This window comes from Agelaius phoeniceus, chromosome 2 (assembly GCF_051311805.1).
Source record: "Agelaius phoeniceus isolate bAgePho1 chromosome 2, bAgePho1.hap1, whole genome shotgun sequence".
In the NCBI taxonomy this organism is placed as follows: Eukaryota; Metazoa; Chordata; class Aves; order Passeriformes; family Icteridae; genus Agelaius; species Agelaius phoeniceus.
Window position 1 is genome coordinate 55,056,848 of NC_135266.1, and position 24,173 is coordinate 55,081,020.

Consider the following 24,173-nt stretch of genomic DNA (forward strand, 5'->3'; position numbering starts at 1 on the left):
AAAACCTCTCCTGAGGGCTGAAGTTGGAGCTACCATGCAATCTCGGCGCAGACTTCAGTGTTACTGTGTTGATCTCTTCACTTAAAGATTGACTTAAAAGAAGATTATTCTATATCTACACTTGTCATAATTTTTGCCTATTTTATCCAGTTCTCTTCCAATGTGTAAGAAAGACAGCAGGTGATGATGAAGGCTAACCTAACTGCAATACCAGATTCTATCCTGCAGTGCTGACTTCATTCAGAATGGCCTGAAATGATAGGAAATTTCTCTGTTTAATGTAGTGAATTTGATTTAGATAATACATCAATAGAAACTTGTTTTATTCAGATCCAACAAAACTTTAGCATAATTTCTTTTTATCATATATGAGCTATTGCTGTCATATGTATTGTACTTTGACTATACTGTTATCCTTTTTCGCATATATATGCAGACAAATCATATACCTATATACATATATACCAATATATTCTCTTTTCTTCCTAATCTCTTTCTAATGTTTGGTATTTTTATCAGTGCTGAATAGCACAGAAAAAAAAAAGAAAAATGTAGCTTGATAGCCCAAAGGAACTGCAAGTTGGTGCAAAAGCAGCTATTCAGGTGCCAGTTTAAATGCTTTAAGTTATCTAAAACCTCAACACCAAACTGGAAATTAGCCATGAGTCTATGAAAACCTAAATCATTCTGGATCAGCATCTGAGGACCAGACCTATGACATCGGAAATGGCATTAGACACATATTACTGGATCACTGCCAGTGTGAAAGAAACAGCATTGTGTATCCTATGCAGCATCTCTGTATTGAGGTACAAAAATATGAAGAGGATCTATGACAATTCCCCCTGATTAGAAATGATATTACTCAGCCTATGTTAAGAGTCAGTGAGGAATAATTTAACTAATCTAGTTCCATTTTAAGGATGAACCTTCAGTAAGTGTAGAAAATTTAAGACTCCCAAAACAAGGTTCCTTTAGAATAGAGTGGCTTGATAAAGAACACCACTGCCCAGACACTATAGTGATAGAATAGCAAAAAGATTTTATTTCTAATAGTTTTGAGCTGAAAAATATATTTTATCTGAGAGTGGATGGAAAGTGTATTTATATCAATTCTCTACGTATTTAAATTACAGATATTTTTCAGCCTTGCCTAAATTTTAATGCTGGTTTTGATCTATGTGTCCTTTTATTTTTGTCAAGTGTGTGAAATTGCACTCATACTGGTCAAGCTAAACAATTAATGGTCCTTTTTTTACTGCTATTGCAAAAAGAAATTTCAAATGGAAATCCCAAAGTACACAAAGTCTGAATGAAGTCTAGAAACAGACTTTCTCAGACCTTGCAGAATTAGCAGAGTTTGCTGTGAGTCATCATACAGAACAAATAATTATTGAATTAGTTTTTAAAAAACTATTCAGAATTTCTTTTTATATTTACTGTGAATTCAACACCAAAATTTCTCTCACATGGAGACATTCACAGAAATTAGGCATATTGTATATGCAAAAAAAAATAGACAAATAAGCTAGTAAAATTATGAACCCTTGATGAACAAGCTGTAAACAGAGATAAGATTCAAATTTGCAAGTACTGGCTCAATTGTACTCATCTGGACAATTTTTATGCAATTTAGTAGAGTTAAAAACCACTGATAAGCCTGCGTCACTCATTCCAGATTTTTAAAATGCTCAAGATAACATCTCTAAGCAAAGATGATGTTCTTTAAAATAAATGGAATTCAAGATTTTTAAAGACAATCCTAATCTTTAGGTCTGACTGTCATATCCTTGGCACCATAAATGGCATATCTCCGTTTGACACCCATTTTCAGATTGCACACATTTTTTCATTATTTTTACAAACCACATTTAAAGTACTTTATAAGAACAATATTTAAAAAATCGAAACCAGATGTCCAGCATACTTACTATTACCTGTGTATATCCAGAAAAAAACACTGGAGCGAACCACTGTTCACTTTGCCTGCATTTCCACCAAAAGCAATCATGGTTTTGATGTTACACAGGCAAGTTACACTCTAGTTTCAGGCTCCCCCAACTCAACACCCGTGGGTTGAAGGGACACTCAACACGTCTTAGAGGGATTAACTAACCAAGGAACACCCAGTGAGCTCCCCAGTCAGTGTTTATAAGGAGCTGTGAAAGGCCACCCTCACACAGAGGATGAAAAACCACAATATTTTATCGTGACACTCTCAAACAGATGCAGAGCACACCATAGCACCAAGTGAACTAATATGGGTCCACAGTAGCTGCACTTATCACATATTACAAATAAGCAAAGCTTATTTTTGATTGACTTGTTTCTACCTATTTTTAGGCCAACACCTTTTTTCTTCTTGATTTTCCTGTCTTCAATCCACTACTTATCAGGCAAGACCAATTTCATTTGTCCAGTCACGGGTCTTGTCATGCCTGCCTCAGTATTGATCCTTATTTCTCCTGTCATGGTTTTGGCATCTGTCATTCTACCTGCTCTTTCTCCCTATTTTTTTTTTTTTTGGTGATATTTGAATGCACACTTGCTTTGGTCTATGTCAACACTCTTAGAGGGAATACAAATCACACCAAATTTTTTTCTGGGACATCTATTCTTTCTAAACCTTTCTTTGACTTTTTTTCAAAAATTGAAACTGCACAAAGGCAAATCAGAAGTCACAGTGGGTACCAGTCTATCTTCCATAGTGGAAAACAGGGAGAATGGAATTGTAGGGGTTGTAAGAGAATGTCTATGTGACATTTAGGTATTCTTTCTAAGAAGCAAGTGGTTGGATTTCTGGGCAGGAGTGTGGCTCATGAAAGAGCTTTCTGTTCTGAAGCAGCCAGTAAAATGGTGAAATAAATGGTATGTATATGTATATAAAATTCAACAATTTCCAAACAGACAGGGAGACTGCTTCAGATTCACAAATGCAGGCATCTATAGTAGAGGGGCCCTTACAAACTTAGATATCTAAGTTTCTATTATAGTCAGCCAGTACAGTTAACAAAGCTCAAAAAAGCAGTATCATCTGAATGCAGACACCAGAGGTGCCATTCAGTTGCTTTAGTTTGTCTACCATTATTACAGAAGTCCTAGGTTGTTTTTGTGGGTCTTTAGTTGCTGTTTCAGAAGGGCAGAGCTCTCTTGCATGTCCTATGTCAAATATCATAACCCTACATGGCTGTTTGTCTACCCTAGCATGTCTCAAAAGCCAGTCAGTGACCATTTTCAGGCATCTGAATCAATCTATATGTATATATATTTCCCATAGTTTAAATATAATTAAATTTACATTTTGTAATTTTAATTTTAAAAAGCACAAGACAGGATACAGTGCAACTGTCTGTGCTCAAGAAAAATTGGTTCAAAGATTCACTGTTCTGACACAGGTTATTGTTAACTGAGACTTGCTAAATTCAGAATGCGTTTGTTGTCTAAATTGCTTAGTTGAGTGCATAGCATTAAAAAAAATTATCCAACAAACTGAAGTGCTTGATAAAGCACAATGGGCAATAGTCAACATGTTTTCATACACACCTAGTACACACCTAAGCATTTTGCTGTTTGAAGAACAAACAGAACCTTGCCAAAGACCTAAATGCTTTCAAGTAAGTTGCCTCCCATCTGAAAGTGAGAATCTGTGTATCTCTGGGACAGGTGAGGCCCTGTTTGTATCAAAATGACCATATATTTAAAAAAATGAAAACAAATTCTCAGAATAAGAGATCTTTGGAAGAAAAAAAAAATTGAAGTTTGTTTTGTGTTGGTTTAGATTCAATTTATTTTTTTTTAACTTTTATGAGAATGTTAGACCAGGGGTTGTGCTGTCATGAAAAGCAGACACTTTTTTTAATAGTCACACAACATTTTTCACTAAGTGCATTATGAATGATAAAATAAACCAAGTTTTTAAACTTCAAAAAGCATTTTAGATATTCATAGACAACTGTAAGCTGTTTCTGCAAAGGCAGGTACAACCATTTAACAGATGATAAAGTGTCTCTCCCTGGAAAATATTGTTGACATGCATCACTTTCTTTCTAATTTAATCCTTCAATTTGAATAATATTCTAGAGGTAGCTAAGGGTTAAAGCTAGATAATGAGTAATAAATTTTGTATATGATGAGATTCTGTGCATTCTTTTGTTTCTTGGTTTTATGCCTCTCTCTTTTGGCACAGTTCAAATCTGACCATAGGGCTTTATAAGATTTCTCTTTTTTTCCCTTTTCCCCTTCCTTTTTTTTTTTTTCCTTAAACATCCTACATTTCTAAATAATGTAAGTATCCTGGCATGTACCATCTTTGACAAGTCAGAGCGATTATTTCTAGAGTACTGTCAGGTTAGATAAGCTTTCCATCTTGTGTTAAATCCTGTGTTGGAGTGCTTAATTCTAACACAACCTTCCACAGTCTGACAGCATGACATTAGGAATCTACTGATACATGGAGGAGCTACATCTGGAAATTGAATGATTCATTGAACTTTTGGGACATGTCTTTCTCTATAAGTTTCAAAATTTATTAGCATAATTCATGTTAAATAATGTAAGGCTTCACAGCATGAAGAATTTTTCAGGTACATCATGTGTATATATATATATATATATGTATATAAATATATATATATATATACATATGTCTGCATGTATGTGCATGTATCCATATCAATATATATATTTATGTGTGTAAGCAGAGACATAGCAGGAGGTAAGTAGTGTTAAAGAGATTCATATACTTATATTAAATTTTTTTTTTTCAAATAGGTTCAAAAAAGGACGTTACCATAAAGGTTTATCTGTTAATTTTTTTTCTATCATTATTAAAATTTCCTTAGTGGCTTTCTGTTTCGGGTGATACTGGAGTTTTATTACATATATATCTTTACTGTTTTTTAGTATGTTTGTCAGCTGTTGAAGGCCAGTTATATTGTAGTATAGATATGGAAAGACATATGGCATGTCCCTGTACACAGAAAGAAAATTTGACCACAAACTTATGGAAATTCTTGGCAAAAGTAGCAATTCAATTAACTCCACAGTTATGAATAACTGAAAAGAGGTGACTGTGTCACAATACTTTTTATAATACTTTGCACCATTATACAACCTAATTAATAAATGATTTCTCAAGAAAAAAAGTGAAATATTTGAACCAAGAGGAGAAAAAATTACTGAGTCAAGCAAATGAATCAACATGACCAAGTTTTTAAGCCTTAAAAGACTGGCAGATTATATTCAATTAATGTCATGGGAATAATCTTACATAATAACATGAGAAAGCATGAGGAAAATATTTCTAAGATTCAGTAATAAGAAATAAATCTAGATAAATTTAGAATTTAGGATAGAATTGAAACACAGTTACTTAATAATTATGGGTTTTAGTCATCATCAGATGTGCAGGATTCTCTCTCACTTGAAGTCTTTATCCCAAAATGAGAGTTTTTCACTGAAAATTCTGTGTTTCATTGCAAAGCTGTGAACTTGACAGAGGAACTTTCAGGTGAAATTGCAATGGGCTTGGCTGTAGAAGAAATCAGAATAGATTAAGGCAATTATTCCTTCTGGTGGTTGGGTTACTTTTATTTTTTTTTCAATCTCTCCTTAGGAAAGGAATATGGCATTAATATTCTGCTTTGCTGATGCCTCACTATGAAATCTTTGGCATGTCAATGCCAGAGGTGTGAATCAGGTGAAAACTTAGGAGAAAAGAAAATGAAGATAAAAAAGGAACAGGAAATTGTCTTTGTTTTGTTCTTGATGGTAGATTTCCATGAAACCAGACAATGAATTAAATGCATTTGGAAAAAAATTTCAATTGATTTCACCTATCTTGCCACCAAATAGATTAGGATGGTTTTTGTTGCTTGGTGCAAAGATGAATGTACACAATAACCTTGAAGGAATAATTTTTTACAGTGTTTCCTCTGCTATTGTAATTCTTTTAGTCTTGTACAATTTAAAAATTAACCCTCCTGTCCATCTTTCATACCCACCCATCTATTGTTCATGCCTCAGCCTTTATAAATTACTAATTCCTTGATGGACAGTGAGAGATACCCTAGCAAGTTTCTAGTTGTATGCAATGGAGAATTCTGTAGGTCTCTGATTTGTAACTTTAATCAGTTCTTCTGTCAGACAAATGGTTCAATTAATATGATTATATATAGGTATAGGTGCCCTGTCTATAAATACAGGACAGCATTTCTCACACGAAATGAGACTGAAATTCTAAGAGGCATGTATGTCTCAAAGAAAAGTTAATTTCTTGCAATTAAGAACTGCTTTAGGAGTGTTGCTGGTAAAATCCAAGCCTAAATCTAATAGTTATTTTGCAATTACATTTCTGCTGGTGAATATCCAAATGTTAGAGCAGATAATGACACATGCATCTAAAATATTTTAAATATTTTCTCCTATGTCACCCAATTTGTCCTGATCTTTTAATTTTTAAGCCCACTATATGTTATCATATTTTACATGCTTTTAACCTTCTACTCAAGTGAAAGATAAAACTTGTAATTTCAAAAAAGTCCATACATTTTCCCCTGTCACAGAATATTAATTGCTGTTATTTAAAGAAATTTGAAAGAAATTCAGCATGGCTGATATTGCAAATTGCAGCATTTATAACTTGGCAATTGTCTTAGTAGTTAGATAGATATTTTTCATTAAAATTACAATCTATTATTTATACTACTAATAAATAGGTCTAATGAGTGCATCATCTCATAAATATTGATGACTTTTTTTAATAAAGGGTATGAGGATTCTGATAATTCTGTTTTGAAGTATCTAACTTTATTCTGAAGCAGAAAACAAAATCTCTGCTTTAGGTTCCTAAATACTTAGGCAAAATATCAGGACAGCCAGGTAACTCAAAATGGAATGTAGAAACCAACATTTAGGGAAGAGGCAGAGGTGTATCTCTACCTAAGTTGTTGCCAACAGGACTGCCACTTGGAAATGACAGTCTGGAACTGTTCTGGTGAAAGGAGGCCAAAAGACAATTCTTCTCCGAAAGGAAATATAATCTGAATTAAATTCTGCTCACTGGGAACATGTCCTAAGTTTTGATGATAACAAACACTGATATCATCTTCATTTTGTCCAGTCTTGATGTGCAATTTGTAGGTTCTGAATGATACCAGGCTTTGATCTGTCCAGGCTCATAAATCTGAGATGTATACAGAGGTGCAGCTTAAATAGTGAGGTAAGCATCAGTAATAGAAGGAAAGTACTAATATAGGTTAAATGACACTGAGTTGAAAGGACAGATGCTCAGGAACCAACACATTTAGCCTGTGATGTCTGCTGAATTCCAGCTCCAAGGACTGTGGTTGCTTGTTGCCTCTAATAAAAATTATGTTTTCACCTTTTATGGGTATCACTCACTTGGTTTCTGTGAATTGGAAATTAATTTTGAAGAACACAAACTATTGCTCTTCAATATAAATAATCAAGACAGTAACAGTATATTTTTAAAGTACCGCATATATTAGAAACTAATTGCATGCAGGATATCACTAACCACAGTTAATTGCCATTGAAGAATGTAGATTGCAATTTTGCTGTTTGATTAATGAAAGTTTAAACCCCTTGAATTCTCTTTGTTCTTTGTAACCATGATTTGGTATTTATAATATATTAAGATAGGCTTTTTTCAGGGTGTTTAAATACTTAAGGGGAAAACCCTTTAGACCTCAATATTGTAATTTGGAGACTGTAGTTTTTAATGAGAGGTTTTCAGTTTGACTCTTTAGGCATTCCTTGTTCATTATCTCATCTGTGACCTTCAAATATTCTGGAAGGAGATATTGAGATAATATGACTTCTACTTTTAGCATGTTTGTTTTACGTACATCGAGGTCTCTAAATGGCGATAAGGAGGGCAGGAAAGAAATGCCATCAGTAGAGTATTTCTCTTACTGTGTCATCCCACTGATAAAAAAGAACCAGATAAAAAACTTAGAAAGCAAACAAATGCTAATCTTTAATAAGGAAACTGGGAAAAAGAAGAAAAAATATTCTAGAAATATAATGATACTCTCTCCTTTCTTTTTATTTAGTAAAGGCACAAGCATTTGTACCATGTCAGTATAGCATATACTCTTTATCTTTGACCTTGGAGAGATAAGATGCCTATTTAGGACACCTTTGGTAAATTAATTTCCATCAAAGGCATAAGGTATTTTGTCGAGGTTGAAAAAAAAACATTGAAGACATTACAACATTTAGACAGCAAGATCTATGTTCCTTCATGTCCACATTAGCCCAGAGTATGAGTCTTACTGTCTTACCCATGGGAATATAAAACCCCTTTTTCAGATAGATATCTATGCACACAACAAAGATCAGCACATACCCTGCTGTTCTTTGTAAATCTTTGTAATTAAACAAAAATTACAGTGGTTACATATATTCAAAGGGAGAAATACAAACATTTCTAGGGAAGAAATACAAACATTTTGGTAACAGATTAATTTACCTTGACTAGTCAAAGGTAAAATTTATGCCTTAAAAATATGCTTTTGAAAAAAAGTATGCATGTATTGCCTCCAATATCACAAATATCATTAAGCAAAAATGTAGGTATGAGTTGCTGTTTCCTACAATTCTTGTATATAATTTTACCTCAGATATAGAGGAAATAAGAGTAATGCAATTCCGGATTTTTGAAAGGTAAAAGATGCAAGGACTGGTGGCACTAACACTTCTAGATCCAAGTGTTTTGTTCGAAGGCAAACAGGTCAGAAAAACAAAGGCCTCCTCTTTATTATCTTCAATAATGAAGGAAGAATCCACTGAACTTATTAACATCTTTAATTATTTATGGCATTTGGGATGAGTCAGAAAGGTATCCATTTTCTTATTTACTAACTTAAATGATTAAAGATTCATTGTATCATTGATCAGCCAGAGACAGTTGTGCTGAAAGCCTGAAGATCTATTCTGTTAGATAGTAGGCCGCTCCTGCAAAATGTTTGAGAAATATCTTTATCTTTCAAATTTGAAAAGCTGCCATCTGGAGCTGTATTCCCACATTTTGCTGAGCAGCACTCTCTTGGCTAAGAAGAAAAGTCATATGTTCTTTTTGGGATAGCTTATTTATGTACTCTTGAGCTTCCCGTCACCAAGTAATTTTCAGTGTGAGTCAATCTTCCAAAAATGGGGATTTGCAGAGGCAAATCTCCACAGAGATTGGATGGCTTTTCATATCAAATGGTCTGGGTATATCACCTCTGCCTAGGCCAGTTAATCCACCATCTTTTCTTTTTCAGAGTTTTTGGTTGGTATTTCATATAAACTGATAAGAAAAATAAGCTAGATGAAACTGGAGCCATAGTCTTTTGTGGAAACTGGTGCAATAGAGTTGAGATTTGAGACAGGCTGGACATGTAGTGCAAGCAATCACTGCTTTCCAGTTGTCCATGCATGTGACATTGCTGAAATACCCACTTTTAGAAAACATTTTAATCCAAGTAAAACAATTATTTTCAGGCCAGTGGGTAAAGTAGTATACTTTACATGTAGTAAATAACAACTCTTCAGCTTGGCAGCTCTAATTAGCATTCTAAGATAATGCACTAGAATATGTTTAATGTCATAGTATATGTTTAATGTCAGTTAGTTTTGGGAGTTTATGGGGGTTTGTGTTTTTCCTCTTATTTTCCTTGAATCACGACATACTCCTTTTTGTGATGTGTCATTAAGTCTGGAAATAAACAAATCATTGCTGTAGTTCTGGCATTAAGAAAATCCTATACATGTGACAATATGGGGTAGTAGATATTTTGGAAGCGAAAAGGAATGTTTACTGTGTCTGTGCCAGAAAAAGATGTTTAGCCTACAGCTATTTCATGGCAGTATTAGTGTCCAAGTTCTGAAAGCAATGGAATAGATTTAGCTTGCTTGTAGACTTTTGTTGTTATTTTGCATGGAAAATATCAGTAGACAGAAAGTCTGAAAAGTCCCTCTACTCAAACAGTCATTGCATTTCAGGAATAACAAGAAGCATAATTGTTTACTCTGTATAACTGCAGAAAAACCCCTGTAAACCTGCTTTCCTCCACTACTCCTCCTTCCTGTTGCTTTTTTTTTTTTTTCTCTAAGTAACAGTGAATTCAGTGAAGCATAAGCTCAACTGATATCTATCTCAATTGATTAACTGTCTAAAAGATTTGATTTTCAGAATAGATGCCCAAGAGAGCTCCAATTCATTAGTGGTTGTCCACATGTGATTAGAAACTGTGGGAGGTCTAACCCCCTCTTTTAATTGATCCAATTTCATATTCCTCATGGTCATTAAGTGTGTTAATGGTAACTTAGCACCTGCATTAAGAAACCAACTTAACAGCATCCTACAAATGACTTAAAGTCAGCAGGTGTCAAATTTACAGGGGAAAAATGACATGATTTCTGCTCTAATGTTACTGCAGGAGGGATATGAAGTAATAAAATGTTGCAATTATTTAATCCATCATGATCAAGCAGTCATCATTTGATGATAACATGATTGTTATATAATAACTATCTTTTGTTACTTGATTGCCCCTTCTTCACTCAAGGGTATCATTCCTTTTTTTATGTTAATAACTACATTCATTTATGCTACTCTGTAAGGAAGTAAGTCTTTCCACTTTCTTTACTATAATGATATCATAAGATTGAAGAAGCTGTTTTAGCTGTAGGTTATGCCAGAAACACCCACAGATTCTTTATTATTATGCTGTGTTTACACAGATATTTTACTTGAGAAATCTATTTGTAAATCATATGAAAGGAAGCTCTCATTTTAATAGCATGCTACTTCTAAAGGTATTTTGATTCCAGCAGGATTGGCAGTACTTCAAATTAATGTTGACAGAGAATTTGAGACAGAGTTTGGGAGTGATTATAGCAAATATTCAACGGCTATATTAGTTTTTAATAAGGGATGTAGTAGTTAAACTTTTCATTTAAAGATATTGTTCGATATTGTTTCTTAGTTTCTTCCTCAAAATATATCTGCAAGACAACTGCATAGATAAACACCACAAATACAATTTCTTGGAATTGTACCTCTTCACATGCCCAAATTTGCCCCATTCTGAGCAGCCATATGCCTAAACCCTGTTCATTTCCAGATAATACCTGGAGAAATGTCTGTGCTCCCTGAAGTGTTCAGTTTGTGAAGCATTCTGACAATGGCATATTTAGCATGAACCTATTGGATTAGGTTGTCATAAAAAATGGAGTTACTCTAGGCTTTGTTACTGCACAACAGTGTAATTGGCAATAATTTCCCAAAATGTCTGAGAAATCAAAGAGCATTCTAAGAATGGAAGGGAATCAGGTCTGTTTTAAGCTGCGACAATGGGTCCCCCATACAGCAAAAAGAAGGAAATTCCAGAAATGTTCCTTGGAATTGCTTAGCATTTAAGGAAAAATCAAGCAGAAGAATATGAAAGACAAGGTCATGGGGGAATGAGAATTTAGGGGGTAAAGAATGCTACATTAAGAATGTAAGGGGAAGAAAGGAGTAGAGAATGTGAGATGCAAAAAGTAGGGTTTAGGGTGTTGGCTGGCAGGATAACAGATAAATGTCATCCTTTCAAAAAATGAATGCAAATTCTAATATTTCTAATGTTACAGAAAACCAACCTTATTGGCTTCTGGACCAACACAAAACCTATATATACACTAAGTATAAAGTCTAGGCCACATGTTTTTCAGAAAATAAAAGATTGTGCTCTGAGTTACAGGAAGACCCAGGGACCTGTGGCAGAAGCCAGGTGACTGGATAATCAGAAGCACAGCTGGAGCTGAGGGTCCTACACTTTTGTACACTTTGAAAGGGAGAATATAAAATCCCTGGAATTCCTTCATTTAGGGTCCCTTTCCAGAGGCACCCGGCTCTGGCTGTTACTTGTTATTTAGCTGTTGCACCAGGACTAAAATATTTTGAGATGCCTGAGACTTAGTTTGGGAAACCTAGGGTAGAGATGGTACAGACTGCAAGAATGGGGTGTGTGGGGAGTTAAAAGGAGCACCTTTTAATGGGAGAGATGCCCTGTGAAGGGCTGCAGTTCCACTCAAGCTGTGTGGCTGTGGCTGCAGCAGGGCTGCTGGGTGGTCAAATGGGAAAACTTCCTTAGCAAGGGGACCTATCTTTAGATGAAGACAAGCACATCTGAGAAAATAACTGGGATGCTGATTGCTATCAATTTCTAGTTCTTAGATGAATGTGGAACTATCCGGACAAAGTGCACATATTTGCATCTTTCCTAGAAAGCAGCAAGCATTTGGCTTGGTTATGAGAGCGTGTTGCTTTCTGCTACCATGCAGGAATGGTGGGAAGGAGGTTTGCTCCTACAGTCCTGTAGCTGGACTCTGTGCTTACCTGAAAAGAGTCAGCTGAGACATGGTATTAACTGGCACTGCTTGAGAGAGACCAAAGCTGTGCCCCTCAGAGAGGAACAACAAGTTCCTTGGGTGTTGAGCCAGAAGCACTGTGTTCTTTTACTTTACAATAACATGCTCCTGGGATTCATCTTTTGCTTAATAATTTCTCAGGACTCAAAACTCAGACTCTTTAGGTGAATTGTTTTGTCAGACCTCATTTGGTGATTGTTTTTAAAAAGAATAATTAGTTAAATGTGAGCTTCATATAAATATTTACATATATATTTAAGCATATATTCTTATACAGTGATATCAGATTTGTTTAATTAGTTCAGCTGAATTAACAGATTGTCATGACTGGCATAATGGTGTGTAATCAGCAAGTTTCTGTGTTAAAGCTCAGAGCACAAGTTTAATATGCAAAGGAAATGTCAAATTCTTCATGCTTGTATTTTGTTTTCTGGAACTGATAATATGAGTATAGCTGGTTCAAGAAGATGTAAAATGTGATTCTATTAATATTACCTTACATATTATGTTTATATAATTCTTACGTTTCCATCTGTGTCAGATTTTGATACAGAACAAAAATGTTGCCAGACGTTTTACAATTATGTAGTTAAATGGAAAAGTGAAAATGGAACCATCTGTAAAACTCCACTGCAAAGAAAATCTAAATGTTTAGTATTTTTATTCTTTTTGATGTATGCCCAAGAAATTGCAACAAGGAATCAAAAGAAGAATACATGCAGCAATAAGAGGAAAGAATAAAATCACAAATTTTTGTAACAGTAATTGACCCAGAATGCAGGCATTTGGCATCAGTCTAGTAGAGACAGGAAAGGATATAGACTAAAAAGTTTTATATGTACATATGCAGGTATATGTCTAAAAGTTTTCATATGACTCAAAGAGCATGGCTAAGCAGAATTTTCAATTTATTTTTTTTTTTAATTCCTGACCTCTTTTTCTGGTTTTTTTTTTTTTTCTGATCTTCTAAGTACAAATTAACAGAAGCCAAAGTAAGTAAAGTAAAAAAGGTGAGTAAGTAAAATAATGATTATCCTGCTCTAGCCTTTAGGAAAACTTAAATCTGTTGAAACTTTTCATTAGTATTTCCCTGCTTGTCTCTTTATTTCTTGATGAATTTCCCACAGGGGAAAAGATTCTTATTAACTGACTAATGAATACCTGGGTCATAAATATAAATTATGAAGATTCTGTAGACAACTTTTGGGTACAGTGTGAATAATTTAATTCTTCATTAACTCCTTAGAGTGAACATTCTATTATCCTGCTAAGTTTTGATTTTATTAGTAAATTTAATTTAATCCCTATACTTCTAATACAGTATCAAAACAAACAGCAACAGTTGCATAAATCAAAACACGTGCTGATAGTTTTCACAGAGTTCCAGCCAAATTCTTAGTTTGTATAAACTGATTTTTGTCTAACAAAGTCAGTGGTGAAATATCTTTTTATGGCAGTTGAGGGCTTGTCTCCTTATAACACAGAAAATGTATTTCCTTTGGGACCCTACCCAATACTGCATTTCATTTGTAAATTGCTACAAGCCTGGTGCATCAATAGCCTGGTGTGAGCAATTCAGACCAATATTTTTTTATCTCAGGGCAAAATGGGAAATATAGTTTACAATGAGAAAGCTTAGAAAAGCACAACTATAATTAGAACTATACAATGGATGAAAAATTGGGAATGTATAGTAGCTTCAGCTGATGTAGAAAAATACATTGTGCTGATTTGCGCTCCCTTCAAAAAGCATTGCTTTATTCTATTCAATGGAAAACCCATGAAAACTGATTGATGAAGATAGGTCTCTCACTTTTTAATGTACTTTATATATATATACAATACATTTTCACAGGTTGCCATTTATGTATCTATGTGCTGAATATTTTATTAGAATATTTATGATAATGAGAAGTGGAGAAAGCAACAAACTGTCTTTACCTGGTCACAGGACTTGAATACATTGAACTGCTTCACAGGAAACAGAGGAGTACTCTGATGCTTGGGACAGAGCAGCAAGGGAAGTACAGAATACTCATATGTGCATTTGTCAGCACATATGGAGACACCAGAATTCAGGTGGCTTAATCTTCTACTGTATCCTACTTCTATAATTTGGCTAAACATTTGTACCCAACAGAGCAGCTTGCTTGCCTGTCTTCTAGACTCAGACAGAATTTTGAAATTCGGTGTACTCCAGGCTCTCAGAAGGACTCAGTCTGCCTACTAGGAAGACTGAATGCTTCACAACATGCAGCAGTACCTTCTCTTTCAGTGCGTTCCAAAAAGAGTTGCTTGCTTTTTATGTTCCTAATGATTTGAGCCCTCACAGCAATTCCCTGAGCAACTACATTTGTTCTATTCCACATAAAAATAATTTGTCTTTCTACAGCTTAATTTTTGCCTTTGAAGTCATTAACACCAGAATCAGGTCTTGTATGCACGCTTCAGGAATGAGACATTTGCAGAGCATTTTCTTCTGTTTGGAGAAAGTGGGTTCTCGTAGTAACTAAATATAAATACACCATGCATTGTTATTACCATGTCTAAATGTGCTTTCATGATGAGAATAATTTGGGTGAATACATGACATTGGGACATTGCGTTTTTTAAGTTACAGTTGTGATTATTTCCCTTCATTGTGAACATTTTTTATCTACTGGTACATATCTGCACTACATGCAATTCTTTTCTTAACTGGCAAAACAGTTAAGATTTAAATCATTTTCTAACACAGCACTCATTTTTCTCTAGGTTTCCTTTTTATAGTTAATTTTTCATTCCTTCTGTCTCTAAACTCATTGGAAAGAAACAGGAGTCAAGGGCTTTGTGTGAATGTTGCTTGAGTCAACCTGCTTGGCTTAAAACCTCATCCTTAGGTAATGTTTGTATCAATGATCAAAGATTTAGAAATTCCTTACATTCTCACAAAAACATCTCTGTTATGAGTAAATATTTAAGTTGGGTGGGACCTCAGTAGAATTCTGGGCCAGCCTATCAGGTTCAGATACTGGGTAGATTAAGCTCCTCAAGATTTTAGGCAGTCAGGTCTTGTAACTCCCTTCCAGTCTCTCTAGACAAATACTCCATTCATTATGCAAAACTTTCCTTCCAGCAAATCTGATCCTTACATGGTTTAGTTTCTGCTGATTGCACTTCACATTGTGCTTGTATCATATAATGGTGTAGGTATTCTTGGAATTGCTTTCCTTTAAGTAACTTCACCTATTTGTCTTTTAGTTCTCTCAAGCGAATTATTGAATTAGCAGTCCTGAAAGATAACACTCATTTCTTGATCAAGGCACAAAGCAATAAAGGACCTACTTAGGCTGGCTTTGTCAAAAACAAAGCTAGAGTCTGACAATAAATGCAAATGCACAGAGAGATCTCAGTCTGCCTTTATACTGGTTGTTCAAAATAGCTGCATTTAGATATTATATTGCCTTTCTCATGCCCCCCACCATTTTTCGTGCAAATGCCAGACTCCTTTTTCTTGAAAATTTCATTTTTTTAACCTAATTTTTAAAGGGTTTTACATTCTTAGGTTATGTAGTTCTTGTTGTCCTACTCCCCTGTCTGTTAGGAAGCTAATGCATTATGTACAGGAAACTCTTTCTTTTCTTCAAATTATTATATTTACAGTGGAATAGACAGATGACAAAGCAGACACTACAAAAAAAATCAGCGCCCTGAATGTTAAAATAAAATCTTAGTTTTCAGTCCTTCTAGACTTACTATGCCAAGAGCTGGGATTTTACTAAGGTTCTTGTTATACCAAGCAATCTGTTCCTCTGCAGAAGTAGTTGTGCAATGTCATTTGATTGTATTTTGTCCAGTAGTGCTCTGCTTACTTGAGAGTTTTGGGGTTTTTTTTCCTCTTTTGTCTTTTTTCCACATTGTGTTTCCACCTTTTCTGTCTTCTTATAAAAGTACTTACAATTTAATGAGTCTTCTAATTGAAGCGAAAGGTGCTTGTTTGCACTTAAAAATAGCTTTCAGTGAATTTGTCATGTACCAGTAATAGAAGAGCTGTCTTTCTGTTATTAGCACTGCAGAATAAACCTATGGTTAATACCTTATTTACACAAACTGAAGACGTGGGGCGACCTTGAAGCTGCATTGTGTTCAGTGCCCTTTTTATAACCTTAATTACCAGGGAATATAGCGCTTTAAAGAAAGACTAACATTTCACTTTAACATCCATAATAATCTATTATAAAGCCAGCTAAGCCAGCCCCCAAATACAGAGAAATGTTATTACATGCTCAGCTAGCTGTCAAGGGGCCATGAGTCAGTGGCTTACAGTTATCAAAAGTAACAAGGTTGTTCAGAATTTCATCCAACAAAGCCAGCCAGCTTATGAAGGGATTAAGCACTCTTTGATTAGAACAAATGGAACACATCCTGCCCTTTTAATTAGCATTCCCTTTCACTTGGTTTTGTCTGGTAATTTGACACTCTTACTAGCCAATGCAAGAAAAGACTGAGTTGTGGCCTACCCATGAGTATTATAGCAGCAGTATATTAGTGTGCACTAGCTAAATTGTGAGCAATCTTGGAGATCATGCTCAACCTTCTATGAAAATCCCAAAGGCATAATGTCAACAGACAGAGTGTAATAATATTTAATGCAATGTGTGACAGCAGACTCCATGAGCCTTTAGGCACAATATATTGCCCTGAGGCCACAGTCTTTCTACCTTCCATTCTAGACAACCAAAAAGATTTTATGTCAGCTTTATTGATATTTTAGAGGTTTATATTTTAATTTCTCACTTAAGATAAGTCAGTCACAGCAATGTGTGTTTGCAGTGGTGAAGAAATGAGTGAAAAATATGTTGAAAATAATGAAATGTTCAAATGAAGACAGCTTGGTGTGGAAACATTCACCCTTGCCATGTTGAAAAGAAAGAAAACAGTTGTTTCATTGGAACACAAATACTGGCACCTTGAATTTGTACTACTTTTCCTCACTTTTCCCCTTACTTGGTATCTCAGTGTGGATTGGTATTTGATAAAGATTGAAGAAATTACACGTGAGAAGCCTGCTCTCCAGACTTCAGTTGTGCCAAACTCCAATGATACATTGCATAATTGCTGGATGAAATGATCATCAATGTTTTTCAAGCTGCCTACTTTCTCTGGTACCTTTCATTGACATGCATTTGAAATAAACCCCACTGTATGTTGTCCCTCTTTGTCGCAAATCAACTGCTTTAATGTGTACTTGAGAATGTCCTCCTGCTCACCTTTATCCTGTCATTCCCTCCTTTCTTCTATCCTTCCTTCTGTATGACCCTGAGTGCAAAATATCCAGGTTTGTTTAGCACAAACAGTGGTGACAGTCAGCTCGTGCTTCAAGAGCAGCTGCTCATCTCCTACTCTCCACCCACCAGACATCACCCCTTCCTCAGATCTGCCCTCTGATCTGCTTGTGTAATCATTCCCTAACACAGTTCAACCAGAAGTAGCTGTGTTAGAAAAGTTCTAACCTTTTAAAGGGTTTGAGTTAACCAAAATGATATTGACTCAATGGCTTATTTGGGAAGTAGGTATAATCTTGTTCCATTAATATTCAAATTTGACTTTTATCTTGTATTTCTCATTCCTAAAAGTACAAAAGCAGTGTAGTATTTGATTTATATGGTCTTCTGCTGGACTACAAAACAACTAATTTAAAAATATTATTTTTTTTTTAAGGTCCCTTCCAACTCAAGCCATTCTGTGATTCTATGATCAACTAGAATTAGATTTCATGTATTGTCTCCCAAAGTTATCATTATGTCTCCCCCCACACCTTTATTGTTCTGCAGTAGAGCATTGAAGCAGACAATATAACCCACATTTTTGTAGATATTTAGACTTTCATTTTCAGTTCACACCAAGACTTTGGACTCACTAGAAATACTTGAGCAAACTTAGTTATCACTCCTCCCAAATTCTGTAAGTGGGCACTATTTTCTTAGGGCAGAAGAGCAGGATATTTTGTGTCTCTGCAGTATTAGATTTAGGAAAGTCTGCTGGGAATTACACAGAGAAGCCTGGGTTTTGTTCATTGGTCTTTTTCTTCAAGTGCTTCTCCTCTTATTGGGTTATTTGCCTGCCTACAGGCAGGAAGCAGTATAAATTACTGTAAAAATCCATAGTAGCTGAAACTTCACTCTTATCACAGCTCTTACCCCTTTCTACAGTCTGTATTTTTGCGTGACCTCTGACAGAAACATTCAAAGTATATGCTTCAAGTTCACTTTTCAGACCTCAACAATATTCTAAATCCTTTTAGAAGGCAAATTGCGGATTCTTAAAAAGTCTACATTCTAAGAGACAATTCTAGTCCATTTTCAAGGATAGTATTAAAAAAAAAAAAGAGCAGCAAAATTCAATATGAAAACTCTTTCTGAAGATAAAAAAAAGAGAGCAAAATTATTTGCCCTTGAGAATGAATAAAGTATAGAGAACAGATCAGTTTAGGGTTGGCAGGTTTTTTTTGTAATATAACGAGAATTTCTGTTTTAATGAAAGAAAAAAAATTATTTCAGATTGCCTGTCAAAAGTAAGATCCTTTATAATGATGCATGAAATGCCACCACAATGATTTTTCTCCTTGATGTATATTTTTAAAAGATGATGGGCATGTTTTGGTTTGGGCATAATAATTCAAGTCATGCACATCATTGTAGTTCCTTTTAACTTGTTTCTTGTTTTCCAGTGTTACATTGGGGTTTTTTTTGGTTTTTTTTTAATGTATCCTGGGATGTAAAAAGCATTTGAAAATGACAAACCACCTAGTTTCGAGTAGACATTTTCAAAAAGAATTTTCCTTGAAGGACAAAACATAATGAAATTAAGTGAAATAATTTCTTTTTCCTCTTCTTTTTATAGAGGCTTTTAAGACATTTAATGTTCTATGAAATAATACTTTCTAGATTGCGTTTCTCTAATAGATGAATAACATAGAATTAAAGTAATTGAATAGAAGCTGTAAGGTAGTCATTTAGTTTCAAGAATATTAGTATAGAAACAACTTGGGTAAGTTGCAGGATCAAATATAAAAATTATCTAGATTACATCATAGGGAAAGTGGAAAAGGGCCAAACAAAAGTACTCAAGAATTTATCCAGAATGCAAGAAGAAGTGGAAAAAAGAAAGGATATAATTGTGGTTTATGCATTTCTTTAGATAAATTCTTTCATGTCTCAAGATTGAACACAGACAGAGAAATACTGTGAAAAAACCACTGTTTCAATTCTCTTTTATGTGTGTCATAAACACTTACTAAAGAATTAATTACACAAAAACAAGGAAGGGTACACTTGTCATTTGCTAATATGACTAAAAATCACTTTGATTTCACCTGTAAATATACACACATCAGATTGAAAAAAAAAAAAAAGGTGAAGTAACATCTAGCAAACAAATTACCTGGGAACAATTCAATTGCTAGGATATTTTGTTTGTGCCCCACACCCCCCAGTATGCATATAAATACAAAGACAGTGTGTATGCACACTCACACACATTTGTGTATGTTTACAATGAACCACATACATAAATATACTAGAGTGAAACATATAAGGAGAATCTCCACTAAAGGTGGAAATATTTGTGTATTTTACCAGGTATCTAGTTGTGCTCAGTTGTTCCCAACTGATTTTCATTTGCCTCAATGAAATTCCATCATAAACTAATACAAGTTATATTAACAATTCATAACTGAACTTCAAAAACAAGAGAAGAGAAAATATCCATTTTTAATCTGTGTCATTCAGTCTTCCAGGTGCTTTTTGAAGCAGAAATTTTAAAGAAAATAATTCTTTTTTTCTAGAATATATTTGAAAATTCAAAGTCTGGTGGGTTTTTTAGATGTGAATCTGTATGTTTCTAATGTCTATAAAGTAATGTCTAATGACTCCTAAATAAAGGAGAAATGAAAGAAGCCAGTTAAAGATTAAACAATATATCTCTACTTAAGATCAAATAGGAAACACAAATATTTGTTATTGCAACTCATAACTAATGATTACAGATTTGATGTGTTTATGCATTGATGTACTAATTTATTATACACTGCATGTATAATAAATAATGCTAATTTAATTATGCTTGATCAAATTATTAGGGGAGGGAGGAACTAAAATTGCTTTCCTGGGAATGTTATAAAAGGTTTGCAGAATAAAAAAGGAAACTTTGAAGTTAGACAGAATAGAAGAGGCTCTCATATCAGAAGTTGTTTAGAGCAGTTTATCACAAAAGGTTAATCCTTCTACTTGTTTTTGAAGGTACTGATATTGGTAAAGGATATTAATAAGAAATTAATGTTGAAAGGAATACATCATTATGAAATCATTCTGAAATAACTTTAATAATAATACTATGACAATGAGAATGTTTCAGGGCTTGGTAAGATGGTGAGTGTTTCAGCTATGGTTAGCTTTGTATGAATATTTAAAGATGCATAGATACACTTGGATTGCATTACAAAATTATTTTTGTTATCCAGCCATCAAGCATTTTCTTCCTGAAAATATAGACCCAATTCTTCTTTTAATTTTTTGGGTTTTATATATTACTAACTTGCCAGTATTCTGTAGGTGCTAAGATGAGCTACCATATCTATCAAATTTTAAATTTTAGTCTGCAAAGTTCATGTGGCATGAACTTTATGCCAACAGATTAAAAAAAAAAAAAGAAAGAAAAACAAAAAGCTCAGAAAAAACTACGATTTTTAAAACTATTATTTTCTAGATAGAAAATGCCATCTGAGCATAACAGTAGATACATGTTCACCAAAAACTTTAGAGATCTGATTTTTTGCAAACTTCAGGTGCTTCAAATAAAAGGAGAATTAATTCTACTGTAGTTAACATAAATTCAAATTAAATCACAAAATGATTACATTATTCTTCCTGTTATTAATTTTAAGTGATAAATTGTGTAGAAAGAGGTGTAAGTATAAGTGACTGGTGTATGCCTAAATTTGTCAAATAAGCATACTTTGCAATCAGGCTTCCTGCAAGCTCTTTTTTGAAAGCTCAAATACATATTGATGTATTTGAAACTATTTTACTTAAGTAAAATACTACTTCTAGCTCTAAATTTGGCAGGAATCATGACTTCACAGATGCTCCTTAAGGAAATATTCTGTGGTACTGACAGCAAAAAGAGAAAACTACAAAGCTCATGAGAAAGCTGGTGCTCTTGCTAATCATAGACATTTGATGTTCTGTCCAATCATAGGAATTTACAGTCATGTCTATGGTTTCTGAGCTGTGCCACAGCATTGCTCAGGATTCTGCCCATTCTGGCAATCTTTGGGTGCCATCAATTCTTTTAGCATCAGTTTATTGAGCTGAAAACTGATCTTTGTTTATTGAACTTTGAGAAAACCATACACATATGTGGCACAGAGGAGTTTAGTGTGCTGGAAAACTCCTTCCACTGAGGAGGGGAAGAAGAAAAAGAGAAAGAAGTTGGGAAGCATTTTTGAGCTCCCTAACATGCAATGAGGGAACAAGTTGACATTTACTTTAAGGCCTACAATTTAGTTTAAGGCACAGTTGATAACAGTACACAACTCCAAATTGAGCAGTTTGGTACCATATTGAATATACTTTCAATTCTTATGGAGTATACATTTTGTCTGCAATTGATTGCAGAGCTACATTATACAGAGCTGGAAAATTTGCCCTAGCAGGCAGATATTTTGGATAAGACTTTTGTTACACATCTGTACTTTTCAACACTTATGTAAAATGTCAATACTTAGCTAAATTATCCATATATCATTACTTTTTAAATTATTCAGATGCCAATTTATTGTTTTTCTGAGACAGAATTTTATTTGTGAAAGCAGCTGCAATACTGTATTGATAGTTGCAAGTCACATAGTATATAGAAGTATTGTATGTAACAATACAATATAGAAAACAAGGCAAAGTTAAAGTTCTTATATTTCTTTTTACTAGAATTAGTTACTCAGCAGAATCAGCCCTCTGCTAACTGACTAGTGAAAGCAAAACACATCCTACTCATGTGCTGACATATATCTTTCTGCAAAATATTGGGCACTAGATTTAGAAAAGGCCAGAGGCAAAATTGGTGGTTTATGGCTTTGGAGGGATGAGGTCTATGTCTATCCTAGAAAATTAAGAAGAACATAGTTTGTTGGTCCTGAGGACAAAGAACATGGAAATTATTTAATCCATACAGCTATAATCCCTGCCTCTGATAAATAGATTTGTTCTGTTGAAAGAGATAGGAGCAATCATTTTAGCAACAGTGTATTTTTGTGCTTAGCTTTAGGAATACCCGATGTTTTAAGAGGAAAGTACTGCTTGACCTGGACCAAATCTATGCCAACTGCTGAATAGTTTGGTCATGTACCCTGGCCAGCTCAGCGTTTTAAGCACAGAGTTGACTAATTTCTAATCCTTACACACTAACACTGTCCAGTGAAGGAAACAGAAAGAACTTCTATGAAGCTACCATCTTGAAATCTCTCATCCCGACATCCATCATTCCTTTGCTATTAAAAAGAAATTTTACCAATCAAACATTCCCTCCAGTCAATAAAACTACAGAAAACAAAAAGCAAAAACAAAAACCACCCCAAAAAACCCCACTACTTGGCCAATGACTGTTGTCCTAAGTAGACCTGTCTCTGTCATGATCAGAGGATCATGTATGGGTTATTTTCAGTTTATATATTTATCCAATAAAATATTACACTTCTATATATATGTATACCATAATGTTAACATTTAAGTTTTTGTTTTCTTTCTTATAAAAGGCTGAATTGATCTTTTGTGACATTAGAAAAAGACCAATTATAACTGTTTCAAGGTATGTTCTGTTTTATGGGTTTTTTTGCTGAAGTTCTATGAAAATTCTAATATTAAGCAAAGGTTATATTGATCTGCTGGTAGATTAAACACTGGATGAAGTCCACATTGCTTCTCTTACTTTTTCCAGGACAGCAGTGTTGGGCAGATGTGAAGCAGGATCATTTGCTGTCAGTGAATATGTACTTTATCAGATCATAGATAATTACTGCTACCTAAAATAGCTCTCATATTTTTAAGACCCATTTCACTCTTCACTTGTCAGAAGTCTGATTAATAAACATAGGCACTCCTTTATTCCTGGCAGCTTTACAGCTTAGTGTCAAATGCATGTCTCATTTAGTTTTAGTTGTTTAGCTTCATATGCCTAATTAAACCACTATAATGGAAACACAAAAAATTTGGAAAGAGTTGCCCCCAAAATCTTCTGAAATCTGCATTTTTTCAATATTTCATTATTTCTGGAATATTTCTGAAATATTTTAATAATAAAGAAAGATATTTCTATTTTTAAAGCAGTAAAAAAAGAATCAGTGAAACATTTCTTTGTATGTGGTTGCATATTCCAAATTTGTCATATACCTCTAAGATCATTCTTTCATAAGTTTAAGAATCTTGAGAAGTGCAATTATATAATGGTACTGACCATTACATTTTTAATGTTCCTTTTTGTTTGTCAGAAGAAACTGCATTTTTTTTAAATACATTGGGACTAAGCTCCATACTGTGCTAGAGAATTTTACACGTACCCTGTGTACTAAAAAGTTATTAAAACCCTGTGTTGGAGATAGACAACATAAATATTGATTTTAGGAAAAGAAAAATAGAGGCTTTCTCTTCAGGATACAGACAGATATATTGGCTTCTTTGTGCCACTGATATTCACTATGCCATTGATATTCATTGTGCCAT